This window comes from Malania oleifera, chromosome 3 (genome assembly GCF_029873635.1).
Source record: "Malania oleifera isolate guangnan ecotype guangnan chromosome 3, ASM2987363v1, whole genome shotgun sequence".
NCBI lineage: Eukaryota > Viridiplantae > Streptophyta > Magnoliopsida > Santalales > Ximeniaceae > Malania > Malania oleifera.
This window is the reverse complement of record NC_080419.1, coordinates 77,064,380-77,083,474: the sequence shown is the minus strand read 5'-3', so window position 1 is coordinate 77,083,474 and position 19,095 is coordinate 77,064,380. Positions and strand designations below refer to the sequence as shown.

General features: G+C 33.6%; 1 non-coding gene across 1 annotated transcript; it reads left to right on the top strand.

Moving 5' to 3' along the window:
• Positions 1 to 13,525: 13,525 nt before the first annotated feature.
• LOC131152478 (small nucleolar RNA R71) lies at positions 13,526 to 13,631 on the top strand. Its single transcript, XR_009135977.1, has one exon. It is a non-coding gene; the product is annotated as a small nucleolar RNA R71 (small nucleolar RNA).
• The last annotated feature ends 5,464 nt before the right edge of the window (positions 13,632 to 19,095 follow it).

The window sequence follows — 19,095 nt, the reverse complement described above, 5'->3', positions numbered from 1 at the left end:
TGACTTAATACTAATGATGTCTTATATGATAATGTAGCATGATCCTAAGACTGGCATAGAGGAGCCGTTGCATCTTTATCAAAGAACACACCAATGGTGATCGGGGGAGTGGTGCGAGGGTGCGCAGGGCAAACATGTAAGTGAACACTTATTCCCTTTTATCATTTTCATGACTGAAATTAGGCATTGATGGTCGAGCTGAGGGATGCACCTGTTTCAGAGGGGAATCAAAAAATGACAAATTTCTAAATAACTTCCCAAGTGCTTGGGGAACGAGCGGGGGGCTGGGTGAAAGGTCTTGGAAGTGGATACATCGCCCTAACAACATCATCATCCATGGGTGCGGTAGCTCGTGCAGACATGGAACGAGCGTGTCGAGACACCGAGTCTCGTGTGGAGGAGATGGCTCGATTGATGCAAATGGTGGAAATGGAGAAGCAGCAATTGAAAGACACAATGTCCACCTTTTAAGCCTAGCAACAAGACATGGTGAATAGGCAAGCGCAGCTCAAGCAAATGATGCGCCAATCTCGACCAGATGATGTAGGTAGCTCCTCTCATTAGAAGGTATGTATGGTACTTATGATTTAACATAGTACTTGTGCAAAAGTATTTTATGATTTTGTTTGTTTTATGTATAGCAATATATGCATCTAATTTGGAATCAATTTTTGAAACTTGTACTAAATCTTTAAGACTTAATTCTTGATTCTCAAAATTGGGATTTCAATTCACATTTTAAATCTCAAGTTGACAATGATAAAAACAAACTAACTAACTTGATTCTAGGTGCCATAATACCCCATCTAATATATATTCCAATACAAGCCAATTTAAGAGTCAACTTGTAAACTAAATGTAGCACATGGTAAGAGAATAAGGCCAGGTGTGTCTTTGACTAATATGATACATATGACTGAATATGAGCTATAAATGATAACAAACGCATTTATCCTTATATGATAAGCATATTGACTCCTGAATAGTTCAGTATGAATGGTGCCACTTAGTAATTTTCAAATTTTGAATCCATTTTGGATGTTTTTGCATTGCTTGCAACAGAGTTTGGGAGTTATAGTTTTCAAAATCATAGGACAGATATAGAATTATAGCCAAAAGGGATGGAAGTAATTTATCCAAAATAGAACCATGTATAAATATGGTTTTAAATTTCAACAAGTCAAAATTTCTACTATAGTTTCCAGTTTTCACCATCATCAAACAAAAAAGGCCAATTATGTCTTACAAAATTGTCATCGAGATGTCCACAGATCATCAAATTTTATCAAAATCTTGAAGCATTAGTGAAACTTATCAAAATTTCAATCAAAATTTTGAATATGAGACAATATTTCATAAAAATGGGAATTTTGAGTAGAAATGCTCTTTGACGTTAAAACTCAATATAGTAAATGTCATGTTTGATATCTTCCAATTGTATAGAAGCTTCAATAATGTATATGTAAATTTAACATATTCAAAGAATTTCATTGAAAATGATAGCTTGAATTAGATGAAATTTTTTAGTGTTTCAAAAAAATAAACTTGATTTTGCAAGATTTTATGTTTCAAAAAAAACATTGAGACTTTTGACAATAAATAAATGGCTGCTTTAGGTTTTGGGTTCTTTGAAATTGCTTTACTTATCGAACACCTTGCCCATATTGAATTACAATTTCACCAATTCAATGACATGATGCATATATTTTAAATTCAAGCTTATAATTAATATTTTTTCATCGAATAATATTATTTTTTGATCTTTGTTGTTTCAGAAAGCTCCATCAATGTTGCACTTTTTGGATGCATCATCCTTGTGGATGTGCCTATGCATCCTTTCTGCAGATTCAACCTCCTTTTGGATGCATCCTGCTTGTCGATGCATCTTCATTTTGGATGCGACTTCCTTTTGAATGCGTCTTCATTTTGGATGTGTCCTCCTTCTAAATTCATCCTCCTTATGGATCCATCCTACTTTTGGATGTTGTTATCTTTAATTACTTGATATGGTTGCATAATGCATACATGTTTTTTTTTTTGTTATCATAGTTGTATATCTTGTTTAGTTAGGAAATTTTCATATGATAGATATTCATCTTGTATGGATGATAGCTTGACTTGTTGGCATTTATGCATTAAGCGGTGGTTAGGAAAGCTGGAATTTGGCACTTGTTGAGATAAAATGTGCACTTAGTTGGGATAACATGCTATATTTGGAAAGAAAAAGTGTAAATGTATGTTATTTTAATGTCATGTGATGGTCACTTTAGATGAATAAATTGCCTAAAATTAAGAGTGTGTTCATGCATATTGTTTTGAATAAAGAGTGTGTTCATGCACCTTATGATCATGCATACATGTAAGACAACATGTGTTAAGTATTGAAATCTTTATTTGAATAAGGATGTGTACTGACCTTGTGGTGGCTCACCATATTCCATATGCATAGATGAATAAAAATACTATACTGAACTCAATACTATCCATTATTCTCTGCTATTTATATTCTTAATTTAATGGATAGATTATATATTGTGATTTGTTGATTGCTACCTCATTGCATGTTAGTCTAGAATGCCTCCTGCATGGCAGATGCAGTTAATGTGTATTGCATGCTGGTAGTGAATATAGGTTCTCGTGTGCCTTGAACTGAATTATAAATGACTTATTTGAACCTATAAGGTATATGTTTTTTAGGAAAATGTCCAACTTACAGACGACATGTTGTCGAAATTTCGTTAAGCTTTTTCCAAAAAAAAAAACCATGTACAATGATAATTATGATTAAATGAATGTTAAAATATTTTTAAAAGGATGAGTGAAAGTTAGGAATTATAAGAAATGAGGCAATGTAGGCTTGGTTCATTTAAGCATTCATTTATATATTTTTGGTTCGGTAATCCTAAAGCATTCATTGCCGAGCCTAAATCATTGAAAGTATTAAAAAACACTTGGCTAAGGATTTGAAAATTAGAAAAAGACATAAGTTGAATATATACATAACTCAGAGGGAGCATCACCTTTATAATTCTTTATATTAAATGCTCTCATCATCTCATAACATTCATGTCCATATGCTTAGATAAATAACAATACTACACTGAACTCAATACTATCCATTGTTCTCTGCTATTTATATTCTTAATTTAATGGATAGATTATATATTGTGATTTGTTGATTACTACCTAATTGCATGCTAGTCTAGAATGCCTCCTGCATAGTGGATGCAGTTGATGTGTATTCCATGCTGGTAGCGGATATAGGTTCTCGTGTGCCTTGAACTGAATTATAAATGACTTATTTGAACCTATCAAGTACATGTTTTATGGGAAAATGTCCAATTTATAGACGACATGTTGCTGAAATTTCGTTAAAATTTTCACAAAAAAAATCATGTACAATGATAATTATGATAAAATAAATGTTAAAATATTTTTGAAATGATGAGTGAAAGTTAGGTATCATAAGAAAGGAGGCAATGTAGGCTTAGTTCATTTAAAGAAGCATTCATTTTTATATTTTTGGTTAGGTAAGCCTAAAGCATTTATTGCCGAGCCTAAATCATTGAAAATCTTAAAAACACTTAGCTAAGGATTTGAAAATTAGAAAAGATGACCTACAGTGAGCATCATCTTGTAGTGAGCATCTAATTCTTAATAAGTAGTTAGGAATCAAATTACAGAAACTTTAAAGAAAAGGACAACATCAACGCATTGCGCTAGCTAGCTGCAACCTGCATGGCTAGAAAACCCAAGTTGGAGGGAACAAACGAAAGTAGGGATTAGGTGATGAAGTCTCCTAGCTAGGTTTGAAAATTCTCTATCTACTTCTCTAAAACCATCCTATTATCACATGTCTCTCCTATACACACACGCGCGCACACACACACACAACATTGTTTATTCACGAGGGGATACCTATTGCAAGGAAAACTATCCTATTCAAGTTACCATATGGTCCCTTTGTTAAATGATGTAAATAAATTGAACCAAAAGAAATTTCTTTCTATTTTTATGTCTAACTATAATAAGTATGACTTTTTAAATGGGATTATAATTCATTTTTCGATCACTGTTTCACCTTGGTGAAGGATTTCTTTGACTCGTATCTTAAAAAGGGATATAGAAGTTTAGGATATTTCCTTTCATTACTTTGGTAGCCCTAAAAAAGTATGTATGGTACTTATGGCTTAACATAGTACTTGTGCAAAAGTGTTGTTTGACATGTTCACAAAAAAACACCTATTAAATTGATTTTGCAAAGCAAAGAATCATAGGATATTTACTCTTAGTGAAGATACTATTTGCTACTACTTAAAATTAGTGCTTATGGTACTTATGACTTAAATTAGTGCTTGTATAAGGAATGTTGTTTAGCATGTTCCCAAAGAAAGTACTTATTAAAATATTTTACCAAAAAAGAATAATTTTTAAGTGGATTTTGAGAAGTAAAGTAACATTACTTTTTGTGACCTAAAAGCAAATATTGTTCATGCATAATAGAAATTTAGTAATATTATTATTAAAATAAATAATTATATATCATTTTATAATGTATTATATTAGTATTAATGAGAAAATAATAATGCTGAATTATATTAGCTAATTAAAATTGTTTACTTATTATATGCTTTGTGATATATTCTTGTTAACTAACATTCTATAATGACGAATTATGGTAATTCGATAATGGTAATTAAAACTATTAATTAAATTAATAATAATATAATTAACATTGAAATTATAATAATATTATTGTATTATGTATTGTAATGCATTATTGTTAATTGGAAGACAATAATGATGGATTATATTAAAATTAGAAAATAATTAATTAAAATTTTTAATTCAATAGTAATATTATTATTAACATAAATTAATGATCATATACTATTTTATTATCTATTGTAATACGTTTTTGTTGATAAGAAAATAATAATGTTGAATCATATTAATCAACAAAATTTATTTTTAGAAAATCAAATAGTACTAGTGAGTTTCAACAATTTTGTAGCTAACACTTACTTTTAGCACTCATAAAATATAACACTTTTTTTAGTCCCATATTTTTCTTAGATGGTTCCAAACAATCCCTCGGAGTGAAAGATCATATGCATGTCGTGCTCCATCTTCTGCCATACTCAAATTACTAAACCCAATTCATACATGTTTAAGTTTCTTAAGAGAATAGAAACACATTGCATAGTGTCGACCCGACCTTTAGAAGCTTATATATACAACACAACTATGAAGCGTCAGTCTACCTATGGATATTCATATACTTATAATTGAGAATATTTAAATGACATGTGGTAAATTGCATTCAAATATCTTAAACATGGTCACCTTTAGTATACCCATTTTCTACCAAGCATTGTCATGTTTGTCTCCATGCTTCTATTCATGTGAATCAAGATTGTTCACCCTTATAAGACAAACATAACATGGACACATTTTTTTTCTCTCCATAATTATCAATATTCAATTTATAATCTTGTGATTGAGAGTATTTATATTAAGTACTAAAAGAAATAAGTCTCATGTTCTACTTTACTAAGTTATCTTCTCAACTTCGATTTTATGCTTATATTAATATAATAGAGATAATATTAGTGTAGCACAAAATTAACTTTCAAGTGTGAAACTTAATGGAAATATGTGAACTAAGTGTTTAGCTTTAAATACTGACATATTTTTTCATTATTAATATTACTACCATACAAATTGTGTAATATGTATGATTATGAAATCTTTGCGAATTTGTTATATCATATAATTTTTTTTCCTTATTATACTAAGTGTCAGCTCTCCATTTGCATACTAATATTTTTTTTTTTTTATGACTCTTAATTTGTAGGGTTCACGGCTGTCATAACATTAGCACGATGCCATGCATGCATGCATTATAGTCGTCTGATGCAATTTTTTTATTATTTCTTTGTAATTTATATTGTTGTTTGAACAAATGGAATTTTTGTATTTTAATTTGAATTTGTACTAGTATTTGTATTTGAATTTTGAATATTTTGAAATTTTTTTTGTTATCTGATTATTTCTTTATTTTAATTGAATTTGTATTTGAATTAGAAATTTTGAATGATTTACGAATTTTGTAGTAAATATGGTTTCCGGTTATGCATGTGAAAATGTAATTACATATTTTTATAGGAATTGATGATTAAAAAAATTAGTATTAAAGGTTTTTTTTAATTTTTTAAATTATTATTAGTGAAGGATTCAAATTCGTCACTAATAATAAAGTATTAGTGAAGGATTAAAATTTGTCACTAATAGTGGAGTATTAGTGACGGTTTTTAGATTCGTCACTAATACCCTACTATTAGTGACGAATTTGAGCTGAACCGATGTAGAATTTATAGTGACGGTGTTAAGATTTTAGTGACAGTTATAATCCGTCACAAATACTCCATTATTAGTGACGAATTTAGACTTCGTCACTAATAGTTAGTAGTAACAGTAGATATAGCAACTATTTTAAAACCGTCACTAATACTAATAAATTCGTCACTAATACTATTAGTGACGAATGTATTAGTATTAGTGACAAATTTGATCCTTCACTAGTATTAGTGACGAATTTGATCCTTTACTAATACCCTGATTTTTTGTATTAATGTTATGCTAAATGGCTCATTCAAAGGTTTTTTTAAACCAACAAGGGGATTGCATCAAGGGGATCCTCTCTCGCCTTACCTTTTTTATTTTGATGGCAGAAGTCTTGTCCAGGTTGCTGCATCATAATTTTAGGTCGTGCAAGATTGGTAGATATTTCCATCTTGCCGGTGCTCCTATTGTTTCACATCTTCTTTATACACATGATTTATTGATTTTTTCTGATAGATATGCAAGGTCATTTCAAAACTTGTTGAACACTCTTGAGGTGTATTAAAATTGGTCGGGACAGCATATTAGTATGGAGAAATCTGCTGTGTATTTTTATAAGCTCCTTAATATATCAATGCATCATGAGATTAGGAGGACCTCAAGTCTTCTTGAAGGATCCTTTCCTACAACATACTTGGGCATCTCGCTTGTGCCTAGTCGACTTAAAGCAAGAATTTTGAAACCTTTGGTTAATAAAATTCAATCAAAGGTGGCAGGTTGGGAGCTTAAGATTTTGTCGCAAGGTGGTCGATTAATTCGGTTGAAACATGTATAGTCATCTATGCCAATTCACTTGTTGGCTGTACTTGATGTACCTTGTTCTACCTTGAAGAAGGTAAACTCTATTTTATCCTCATTCTTTTGGGGAGAGGAAAATGGAAAGTTTAAGTGTAAATGGCGGGCTTGGAAGAAATTATGCATTCCCAAGTTGGAAGGAGGTTTGGGAATTAGAGATTTTATGGCGGTGCAAAGATTTCTTCATATGAAGTTTGTTTGGCATTTGTTGAAAATGGATCATTTATGGATGAGATTTTTTAAAGCTAAATATGTTAAAAAAGTGTCATCTTGCTCTTGCTAGAAATTATTCAGGTTGTTCGAGGTTTTTGAAGTCCTTAATGCAGGTTTTGCTAGTTGTCTGTGGCAACACCATTTGGAGAGTTCATGATGGACGAGTCTCCTTTTGGTTCAATCGCTAGCTGAATTTAGGGCCTCTTTGTTTAAGGGTGGAGGACATCTCTTATCCTCTTATCTAGGTGAGGGATTGCAGGGATCATAATGGGTTGAATTATGAGCTAATGCAATATCTTATTTGTCCTATTATGTTGGGTGACATTTTGCTCCCATTGCCTATTAAGAAATAGGGTCTAGATGTTCTAATATGGAAGCGAACTTTGGATGGAAGTTTTTCATCATCTGGTACTTGGGAAATTACCAAATTAAAGCAAGACAATTACCCAGGTATGGAGTGGATATGGCATAATTTTCTCCCAAAAAAAATTTCAGTGTGTAGGTTGAAGGCTTGGTTCAATTGTATGTCAGTGGATATAAGCCTCCAACATTGTGGTATTTATCTTGCATCAAGATGTGACTATTGTATTAATAGGAAGATTGAAACGCTTGATCATGTTTTGAGTGCAGGGGAGGTAGCTTCTTTTGTTTGGGATAGAGTTGTTTGTATTTTGGGCTTGCTGAAATTCATTGCGGGAACATGGTGGGGGCATGTCCTTCATTGGTTTTATTTAGAAAAAATAAAAAATGTCTCAACATGGCATTATTATTGGGCTAATTCCCTCTACAATCACTTGGCATCTTTGGCAATTTTTGTGCAAAGTTAGGATGGAAAATACGGTGGAGTCTAAGGAGGGGGTTTGGAGATCCATTTGTTTTTGGACTAGGCGCATTTTGATAAGCATTCTATTTTACAATTCGGGTCCGAGGGGTTTGATTTATTTGATATACCTCGATTAGTGCCTCGTAATCTTAGAAGACAGCGAATGGTTGTTTGGGAGAAACCATCAATGGGTTTTGTGAAGTTGAATGTTGATGGAAGTTGTAGAGGTAATGTGGGTTTGTGTGAGGGTGGAGGCACCATTCAGGATTCCTATGGCTATCTTAAAGGTGCTTTTCTTCTTATTTTGGACAAGGTACGAATAATGAAGCTGAGTTTCATGCTTTGCACATGGGGGTGTTGTTATGTAAGGATCTGAGCTTTTATAGTATTATTATTGAATGTGACTCTAAGCTGATTGTTGATTGGATCAATAATGATGAATGCACAATATGGTATTTATGGGATTTTTAGGACAAGATTGCTTTGGAGCTTAAAGGTCTCCGATTCTTTATTCCACACATTTATAGAGAGACTAATCAAGCGGCATATTATCTTGCTCATCAAGGTGAAGAAGGTATGATATATAGTTTTTAGGAAGGGGATGAACTTTTGAAGAAGCTTAGAGGCATATTGAGACTTGATAGTCTTAGATTCCCTAGCATTAGATGTTAGGTTGTGTAGTTTGCTTGGCTGTTTGATTTAGGCAAACTTAGTTTTGGCCGTTTGGTTAGGTTTGTTTAGATTTGGTTTTTTTGTTTTTTTGTTTTTTTTTGGTTTGTGGTTAGTTTTTGGGAGAGTTTTTTTTGTGTTTATTTGTAATCTCCTAGAGGCTTTGCTTATAACACGATTTTGCTCTGCCATAAGTGAGATTCATTAATAAATTTGGGATGGGGCCGCTATGTGGGTGGCTTTCGGTCATTTCTAAAAAAAGAAAAAAAAAAAAAACTAGTAGTATGCATTCATAATGTCTGCATCAACCATGCGGTTGGCATTTAGTTATAATGGCATGCAAATCTCCTAATCAACTATCATCATGCATTTTGCATCGACCATGCAGATAGTATCAATTCATTCAGTATTACCAATAATAGTTCATTATACCAGATTAACAAAAAATCACCATCCATAAAAAAAATTTAAGCATTTAGTGTATTATGGATAGTAAGTTGTAGTGTTGTTCTCACAAAAACATATAAGCATAAAACAAGATAAGATTGTTAGAGTATTTAATTTTCGAAACCATGAAATTACAAAGAGATATGCTCCTTCTCAGTTATGCACCCTACTCATCATCATGAGATAGGCTTGATTCCTCATATGATTACTTAAGTAGTTCTAGGCAACTTCCCTAGTGTACAATAACCCTAATTCACATCTAATTTGGATAAGTCTATCCTCTTGAAGTGGTTTCATAAAATATATTGGCGCATTGTTTATCAGTGCATACAAACTCAAGTGCTACGTCCCCCTTTTGCAAATAATCACAAATGAAGTGATGCCTAATCTCAATAAGCTTAGTTCGTGAGTATGAAATGGGATTCTTTGAAATATTTATTGCACTAGTGTTATCACATTTTATGGGAACAGTAATGTAGTGCAATTTATAGTCCATAAGTTGTTGTTTCATATAAAGCGTTTGAGCACAACAACTTCCAATTGCTATATATTTAGCCTCGGCTGTGGACGGTGCAATTGAGTTTTGTTTCTTGGAAAACCAAGAAACCAGATATTGTCCTAAGAAATGACATGTACCACTCGTGCTTTTCTGTTCACCTTTGCTACCGGCAAAGTTAGCATTGAAATAGTTGACAATCTCAAAAAAGGTATACTTAGGGTACCATAAGCCTAAATCAATGATCCCAATGAGGTATCTAAGTATCCTCTTAACTGCTAGTAGGTGTGACTTTTTTGGTGTAGCTTGAAATCTCCCACACATACATAAACTAAACATGATGTCTAGTCTGCTAGCAGTCAGGTATAGTAGAGTACCAGTCATACCTCAGTAGAACTTAACATCTACCTGTATACCTTGATCATCTTTGTCTAATTTAGTGGAAGTACTCATAGGTGTTCCTAAAATTTTGTCATTTTCCATATTGAATTTCTTGAGTCGGTCTTTACATATTTTGATTGGCAAACAAATTTTCCATTTTTAGTTTGTTTTATTTGAATTCCTAGAGAGAAAGTAAGTTCTCCCATGATGCTCATCTCAAATCCATCTTGCATGCATGTGGCGAACTCATTGCACATCTCTTAGTTAGTTGCTCCAAAGATGATATCATTTACACATATTTGCATTAGGAGCATATCTTCATTTGTAGAATTTATAAAGAGAGTTGTGTCAATTTTACCTCTAGTGAACTCCTGATCAAAGAGGAAACCACTAAACCTTTCATACAAATCTCTAAGAGCTTGCTTTAGGCTATACAATGATTTAGACAATTAAAATACATGATTTGGTCAATTGTTGTTTCAAAACCTAGAGGTTGCTCAACATATACCTCCTTATTTATGTAGCCATTTAAGAATGCACTTTTAATGTCCTTTTGATATAACTTGAAGTCCTTAAAAGATGCATAGGCTATTAACATACAAATGGATTCCATTCTAGCCACAAAAGCATATGTTTCTTCAAAGTCTATTCCTTCCTCCTGGTTGTATCCCTGGGTTACTAATATGGCTTCGTTCCAAATTACAATCCCATATTCATCCTTCTTGTTCCTATAGACCCATTTGGTTCCAATGATAGTATGATCATCCAGTCTAGGAACCAAGGTCCAAACCTTATTTCTCTCAAACTGGTTTAGCTCTTCACTCATAGACATCACCCAAGATTCATCCTTTGTGGCCTCATTCACATTCTAAGGCCCTTCCTGAGACAAGAATGTCATGTGACTACACATGTTTCTAAAGGATGAACAATGGCTACTCCATGTAAAGGTTCACCAATAATTTGATCTTTGGTGTGATTCTTCAAAAATTTCCACTCCTTAGGTAGCTAATGAACCTCACTCTCTATCTGGTTGTCCTCAATAGATGTTTCTTTAATTTCAGTGCTCTTTTCATCATTATTTTCAATAAACAATTTTTCTAACCCTTTTCTAATCTCTAGATCATATCAAAAATTTTAGAGAAAGAATTTGACTCATCAAACACTGCATGGATGGATTCTATAATAGTTAAGTTCTATTGTTAAACACTCTGTAGGCTTTACTATCTAAAGCATAACCTAAAAATATTCCTTCATCAGATTTTGCATCAAACATGCCTAGGTTATCTTTATCTCTTAAAACATAACATTTACACCCAAACATGTGAAAATAGTAAATATTAGGTCTATGACCATTTCATGATTCACAAGGGGTTTTATTAAGAGTGAGCCTAATTAATACTCTAGTCATGACATAGCAAGCGGTGCTTACCGCTTTAGCTCAGAAATATTTAGGAAGATTGTGCTCATTTAACATAGTTTACCCATTTCCTGTAGGGATTTATTCTTTCTTTGAACTACTCCATTTTGTTATGGAGTCCTAGGTGTAGAAAATGTTATGAGATATGCCATGTAAATCACAAAATTTTTCCATATCCTTATTTTGAAATTCTCTTCCTCTATCGCTACGGATATGTGTGATTGTATAGCCCTTTTCATTCTGTATTTTCGTACACAATTTTACAAGTCTCTCACATGTTTCATCCTTATATGCTAGAAATATAACCTATGTGAATCTAGAGTAATCATTAACAATAACAAATGCATAACACTACACTCTGTGCTCGTCGATGAGACCCTGCTAAGTCCCCCTTGGAATTCTCCATTTCTCTCCTTTCTTTTATAATTTAATTACTATAATTCTTCGGGTCTCTACAAACATGGTCTTTTCCTAATTATTTGGGTGGACTGCGATGTGATTGTACCTTGAGTACCCGTCCAAGAAGCAATAAAAATTTTGTCCTGCCAATATCTTTAGGATTTGGTCATTAAATGGTAATGGGAAATGGTCCTTTTGGGTGAGGTTGTTGAGTTTCCTATTGTCACACTCTCCACCCACTAGCAACACGAGTAGGAATGCCTTTACCCTTATCATTCTTAACAATAGTAATTTTAGATTTCTTTGGATATAGGGAATATGATCCTTGCGTCTACGAGTTTAACTACTTCTTTTAGAACCACTTCCTTTATATTCGAGTTGAGTCTCCACTGCATCTCTCAGATGGGTTTAGCATTTGGATCGAGGTGAATCTAGTGCATGAAAACTGATAAGGCAATTCCCATATGATCAGCTACTGACCATCCTATTGCTCTTATATGTTTTTGTAAGACTTGAACGAGCCTCGACTCTTGTGAGTGATCCAAGCTAGATGGTATGATTACATGCACGGTTTCTTGAGGGCCCAAAAAAGCATACTTGAGTGAGGGTGGCAGAGGTTTTAATTCAAGCACCGGATGGACCTCAATAGAAGGTCGTGCTGGTATACTAGAGAGCGTAGGAAGTCTTTCAAACTATGCTTTCCAAGGTCTCCCTCCCATCATAGAGGCTTGTTGGAAGCAGGAATTCGGTTGCACGGATCCTCTGAACTTACTGTGGAAGGTTGATCACTTGGATAATTCTTCTCAGGGGGTTCATTGGATGAAGTCGGGGATGCATCTTGTACTAGACCTTCACGGATGGTGGCTACCCAGTTGGAGAGCTAGAAGCTAAATCAAGATGAATTGGGTAGTTTAGGTATGAGTATGGGGGCTAGGTTCTGAGAACTTGTGGATGTATTTGGGATTGAAAACCCGAAGCTTGTGGCCTCCATTAGAAGTTAGGATGTTTTTTCCACCCAGAGTTGTAGGTATTCAAGTAAGGGTTATTGGACAACTTATTGTACTAGTTTTGAGTGGTCTTTACTTCCTCCTACACAAACTCAAGATTGGAATGCGCATGAGGGCAATTGTAACATGTATAGGAATGGTCAGAGTAGATTACACAAACCTCTGCACACGCTGTTGTCTGCAGTCCTAATGGCAGACATTGATCTAACTTTTTGGATGTGGCATGCAGGGTATGGGCTAGATCTTGGCCATTGGACAACTCATAAACTACTTTTGGTTTAGAGTTCGAGGCATTAGGTAGTCTACGAGTGGCAGTCATATGTTGTTGATAATTTTCCTCCAAACTTTCAAAGAGAGTCCAAGCCTCATTATCGTGCTTAGTGAGGAAAGTACCTCCGCACGACGCATCAACAATATACCTATCTCTCTCAGCCAACCCTTTATATAAGGTTTGGACTAATTTCCACTTGGGGACTTGGTGATGTTGACATTTACAGAGCAGGTCCATAAATCTCTCCCACGTCTCGAAAAAGAGTTCCTCATTCATATGTGAGAAACTTGTGATGGCTCTCCGAAACTGATTAGTCTTCCTAATTGGAAAGGACTTTTTAAGAAACTTATGTTGCATGGTGGCCTAGTTGGTCATCGAGTTTGGTTCTAAGGACGTCAGCCAATATTTGGCCTTATCCTTCAGGGAGAACGGGAAAAGCCTAATATGGAGAGCATTGTTACTAAAATTAGGAATGCAGATGGTGGAACAAATTTCCAAGAACTTATCCTGATGCTGATAAGGATTTTTAGTAGAGTTCCTATGAAAGTTAGGCAACATCGAGATGATTGAAGTCTTAATCGCAATTGCGCCACCTGGACATATGTGAATCAGATGCAAGATGGTGATTTTATGTGTTGGCCTAAACATGGCTTTTCAATATTGTTATGATTGTAAAAATTGAAGGATAATTTAATATGTGTTCGTTAAGTGGTGATGTTTTAGGAACAACAAAGTTCAAAACAAAAGCAATGGAAAGCTTAAGGATTCATAGAGCCGCATTTATATGTAGAGTGATCCAAACAATAGCTCAAAGCAACACCAACATGAGCAAAATATGTGGACACTTAAAGTTCACTCAAAGCTCAAGTCAAAGGGAACTTAAAGCAAAATACAATGAAAGGCTTGAAGAGTAGAGTATTAGGCTTTAAAGGGCAATATTGTAAGTACGTCATGTTTGAATATCTTATGAAATATTTTGAAGCTCTTTTAGGGTTTGTTGGCCTAACAAGACTTACAATTCTTATTTTGATGATAACAAATCAAGATAAGTTTGATATGGTTTTCAAGTTGAACTGTTTTAGGAGGTAGGTAAAGCTCAAGTATTTCAAAACCAAACTCAAGGGTTAATAAAGCTCATAAGGGACATATTTTACAAAAGCTTGAAGAATGAAAGATGATTCAAAACTCAAAGATGACATATGATTAAGGAAAGATTTCAAAGTAAGGATTTACATGAAGATCAAAAGTTTAGAGTTTTAAGGATGTCACTATGTAAGTACTTCATGTAAGCATCAATATAAATTGAATTGAAGCTCTTACAAATAAAAAGAAACTAAGAAAATTTTTTTTGAAAGACCTTAAAATATGTTTTAAATCAAAATGATAAAGGTCTCAAGTAAGGAAGGAAGTTGTCAAAGTGAAAAAGCCACTTTTTGAGAGCTACGCGACTGCCAAATACAGGCAGTAGACTTCCAAAAATTAAAAGAATTAAAATTGGGAGGCAGTAGGGTCCCAAGCAAGTGCTTGAGATCTGCCAAGTGCCTAGGTGGTCAAGCCAGGCTCCGGCCTATGTCTTGGTAGGCAACTGCCAACCTTTTGTGTGTTGCAGTTTCACTATGGCAAGTGACTACCGGATCGTGGTAGGCGACTACCATTCGATTAGGTTTTTAAAAAACTGAACGAGAAAATTTTTTAAATGGATTTCTTGGGCTCTACTCTTTTTGAAAACTTGATGTTTACTCAAAGAAAACTTGGGGGGCAAGGAATTATCTTTTAATCATCTATAAATAGCCCCAACTATAATGATTTCGAACACCAAGAGATTTTCTAGCAATCAAGAACTCTTAAAGCTCAAAATCTCTCTTATGCTCATCTCGCTTTCACTACTGAATTGCTATTGATCCCAACTCTGAATTTGAGTATTCAAAGTCTGACTCTTTCAATACACAGAAGATAAATTTGGTGATCTAAATTCAATTGAGCTTCAATCTCTTTATATTGAATTACATTGGATTATATTTGTGCTGAATATTGTACTAACCAGCTTTGTTTTGAGTCTCTTGTACACAAATTTCTCTCTACTTGTTTCTTATTTCTAGACGATTCAAGGTTATTGGATTGTCGTGCCAAGCGAGGGGATACCATTTGGAGAGGCGGGCTCTAGCCTAATCGAGGGAGTGTTGTAAATGGTGTTGTTCCACCTAGCAAAGGAACTGACCTAGTGAGTACTTTTGTGGTTTGCCAAAAGTGAGGACGTAGGGTGGGTAGAAGCTGAAACTTGTAAAACTTTGTGTTTCTCTCTCTTTTCCCTACTTTTTATTTTTTCAACATACTTTACAAACTGCGTGGATGCTTTAAAATTTTTTAATTCTGAGTGTTTGGTTATTAAATAGACTGGAAGATAATTTTTTTTGGTTTGATCAACATTGATTTCGAAAACCGAAAGGGACTACATTGGTTGATCATTCTAAACTTATTAAACAGAAGATTTATTTAAAAGTTGAACCTTGGGAAGAAGTGTGATTGTGAATTTCAACACAGGGCTTATCCAAATTCAACAAGCATTACATATTACTAAAGGGCTATTACCACAATAATCAAGTGCTTAGTTATTTTGTTTTGATTGTGGTTGATTAGGATTGATTTTTTTACAAGTACTTTGTGATTGTGTTTGGGTTGTGTTTATTGTTGGAATACAAAAGTTTTAAAAAGAACATATTTTTTTTAAACCCAATTCATCACCCCCCTATTGGGAACAATATTCTATTTTCAATTGGTATCAGAGGCAGGTTATAGTAAATCTTAACAAAAAGCTATAAAAATATAGAATGGCACACGTAGGAGCAGCTCCCTTCAGAGAAGGCCAATCCTCAACCTAACCACCAATCTTTTGTGGACATAACTATACTTTTTGGAAAAAAAATGAATGCAAATCTATCTTCAACATATGGATTGGAAAGCTTGGGAAGTTTTCAAGGATGGAGACCTAATTCCTATCAAAATAGTGGATGGAAAACAAATTCCTAAAGAGAAAAAGGATATGACCGATATAGAATACCAAATGCTACAAATAAATTCAAGTGCCATAAATGCCTTGTATTGTGCTCTAGATGCTAATGAATTTAATAGAGTCGTGGCCTGCAGAACGGCCAAAGAAATTTGGGACAAGTTAGAAGTAACTTGTTAAGGATTGGTAGATGTTAGATACAATAGGATTGACATGCCAACCAGTGAGTATGAAGCTTTCAAAATGAATCCGTATGAAACAATCACTAGCATGTATACTAGATTTACTCACATAATAAATTCACTGAGTGCCTTAGGAAAGACCTACACCACCTATGAAATGATTCGGAAAATACTAAGAGGCCTTCCCTCCATATGGGAACCAAAGGCCACTACAATAAAAAAAAGTAGGAACCTTAATACTACCTCACTAGATGAACTTATAGGTTCACTACTCACTTATGAAATGACATTAAAAGAAAGAAATCCTGAACCTAAGTATAAGAAGTTCATTGCCTTAAAAGCAACTAGTGAAAGCTCAAGTGAAGATGAAAGTGAATTTAGTGATCTGGACCAAGATGAATTAGCATTCATCACTAAAAGACTTGGCAAGTTCTATAGGAGAAATAAAAAGTTCCCTAGAAAATTTAGTAAAAAGAAATCTGAAAAAGGGGAAACTAGTAGGAAAGAAAACAGAAGTAAAAATGACCCTCCTACATGTTATCATTGCAAGAAACTAGGACACATCAAGTTGGACTGCCCTTTACTTAAGAAGGATAAAAAGAAGAAGAAGGAAGCCATGAAAGCTACATGGCATGATTCAAGCTCAAGTGAAACGGAGAACGAGTCAATCAAACAAGAGATAACGAATATGTGCTTCATGGAAAATGATGAACTGGTAAATTCTTACTACTCATCATTAACGAAATCTAGTAACAAATCTTGTGATGAATCTTGTGATAGCATGCCCTCCTATGAAGAACTACAAGCTGAGTTATTTGCCTTACATAAAAGGTTCATCAAAGTTTCCAAAAGAAACATAACCTTGAAAGAACAAAATGAAAAACTAATGAAACAACTTCAATCTTCAAAATCCATTGAAAAGGAGAAAAAATCTCATATTGAAATGTTAGAAGAGAAAATAAAAGATATGATTTAAGAAATAGTCAAAATACAAGTAGATCGTCAAAATAAAAAGGATATAGAAATAAATGAACTTAAGAAGTCAATAGAGGATGAAGAGAATCATTTATAACTTTACCAAAGGTAAAGAAAATTTTGAAAAGATGATTGACCAACAAAGAGTGCATGGAAATAAAGAATGAATCAGATATAATGGAAAAATAAATAAAAGAAGTAAGAAGTTATTCATGGGGTATTTTGTTAAAGAAGCAAAGTACTATGCTAGTACTTCCTCAACCAATATACATGAACATACTACTTTCTATATGTGCTAGAATAAAGGACATGTGATGTTTAACTGCCCACTCAAAAAGAAATATGTTAAGTTCAAAATGAATGGAAAGTAAACAATGGAACTAGAAATAATCTAAATAATGTAAAGAAACTTTGGGTTCCAAAAACTAACACCATGAATCCTTCATTGTAGGTGTGCTTTAGTACAACACCATCAAGGAAAAAGTTGTACTTGGACAGTGAGTGTTCAAGACACATGACCGAAGATAGGACCAAGTTCACCACACTAAAACAAAAAAGATTGGAGATACGTGACCTTCGGTGATAATGCCAAAGGTAAAATTGCTGGCATTGGTAAAATAAGTAAGGAACCCTCTTTTACAATTAATGATGTGTTGTTGGTAGAACGTTTAAAACATAATCTTTTGAGTATTAGTCAATTAAGTGACAAAGGTTTTGAAATAAGTTTTAAGAAAAGCAAATGCATTATTCAAAATCCTAAGAATGATGAAGCCTTATTCACGACTCATATGGTAAATAATGTATATTGTATAAATCTTGATAACCTAGTTAATCAAAATGTGACATGTTTGGCTGCCATGAATGAAACTAGTTGGCTTTGGCATAGGAAACTAGGACATGCAAGCATGGACCTATTATCTAAACTATCCAAGAAAAATTTAGTAAAAGGATAATACCAATCACAATATTTATAAAAGATAAGATTTGAAATGCATGTCAAAAAGGAAAACAAGTCAAGACATGTTTCAAAAGGAAGAAGTACATATCAACTAGTAGACTCTTAGAACTCTTGCACCTTGACTTATTTGGTCCTAGTAGAACACAAAGCCTAGGAGGCAAACAATATGCCTATGTGATTGTAGATGATTATTCAAGATATACTTGGGTATTGTTCCTAGCAAATAAAGATAAAGCTTGTAACATGTTAATAACTCTATGTAAGAAACTACAAAATGAAAGTGGCTATAACATAACTAACTTTAGAAGTGATCAAGGTAGAGAGTTCAAAAAAAAAAGATGTTGAAAAATTTTGTGATGATCATGGTATAAACCATAACTTCTCCGCACCTAGGACTCCACAACAAAATGGAGTTGTTGAGAGGAAAAATAGAACTCTTCAAGAAATGGCAAGAACCATGTTAAATGAAAATAAATTACCTACGCACTTTTGGGCTGAAGTTGTAAATACAGCTTGTTATGTTACAAATAAGGTGTCTATTAGATCAAATCTAGATAAAACACTTTATGAACTATGGAAAGATAGAAGACCCAACATAGCTTACTTCCATGTATTTGGATGTAAATGCTTTGTTCTCAATAATAAAGATG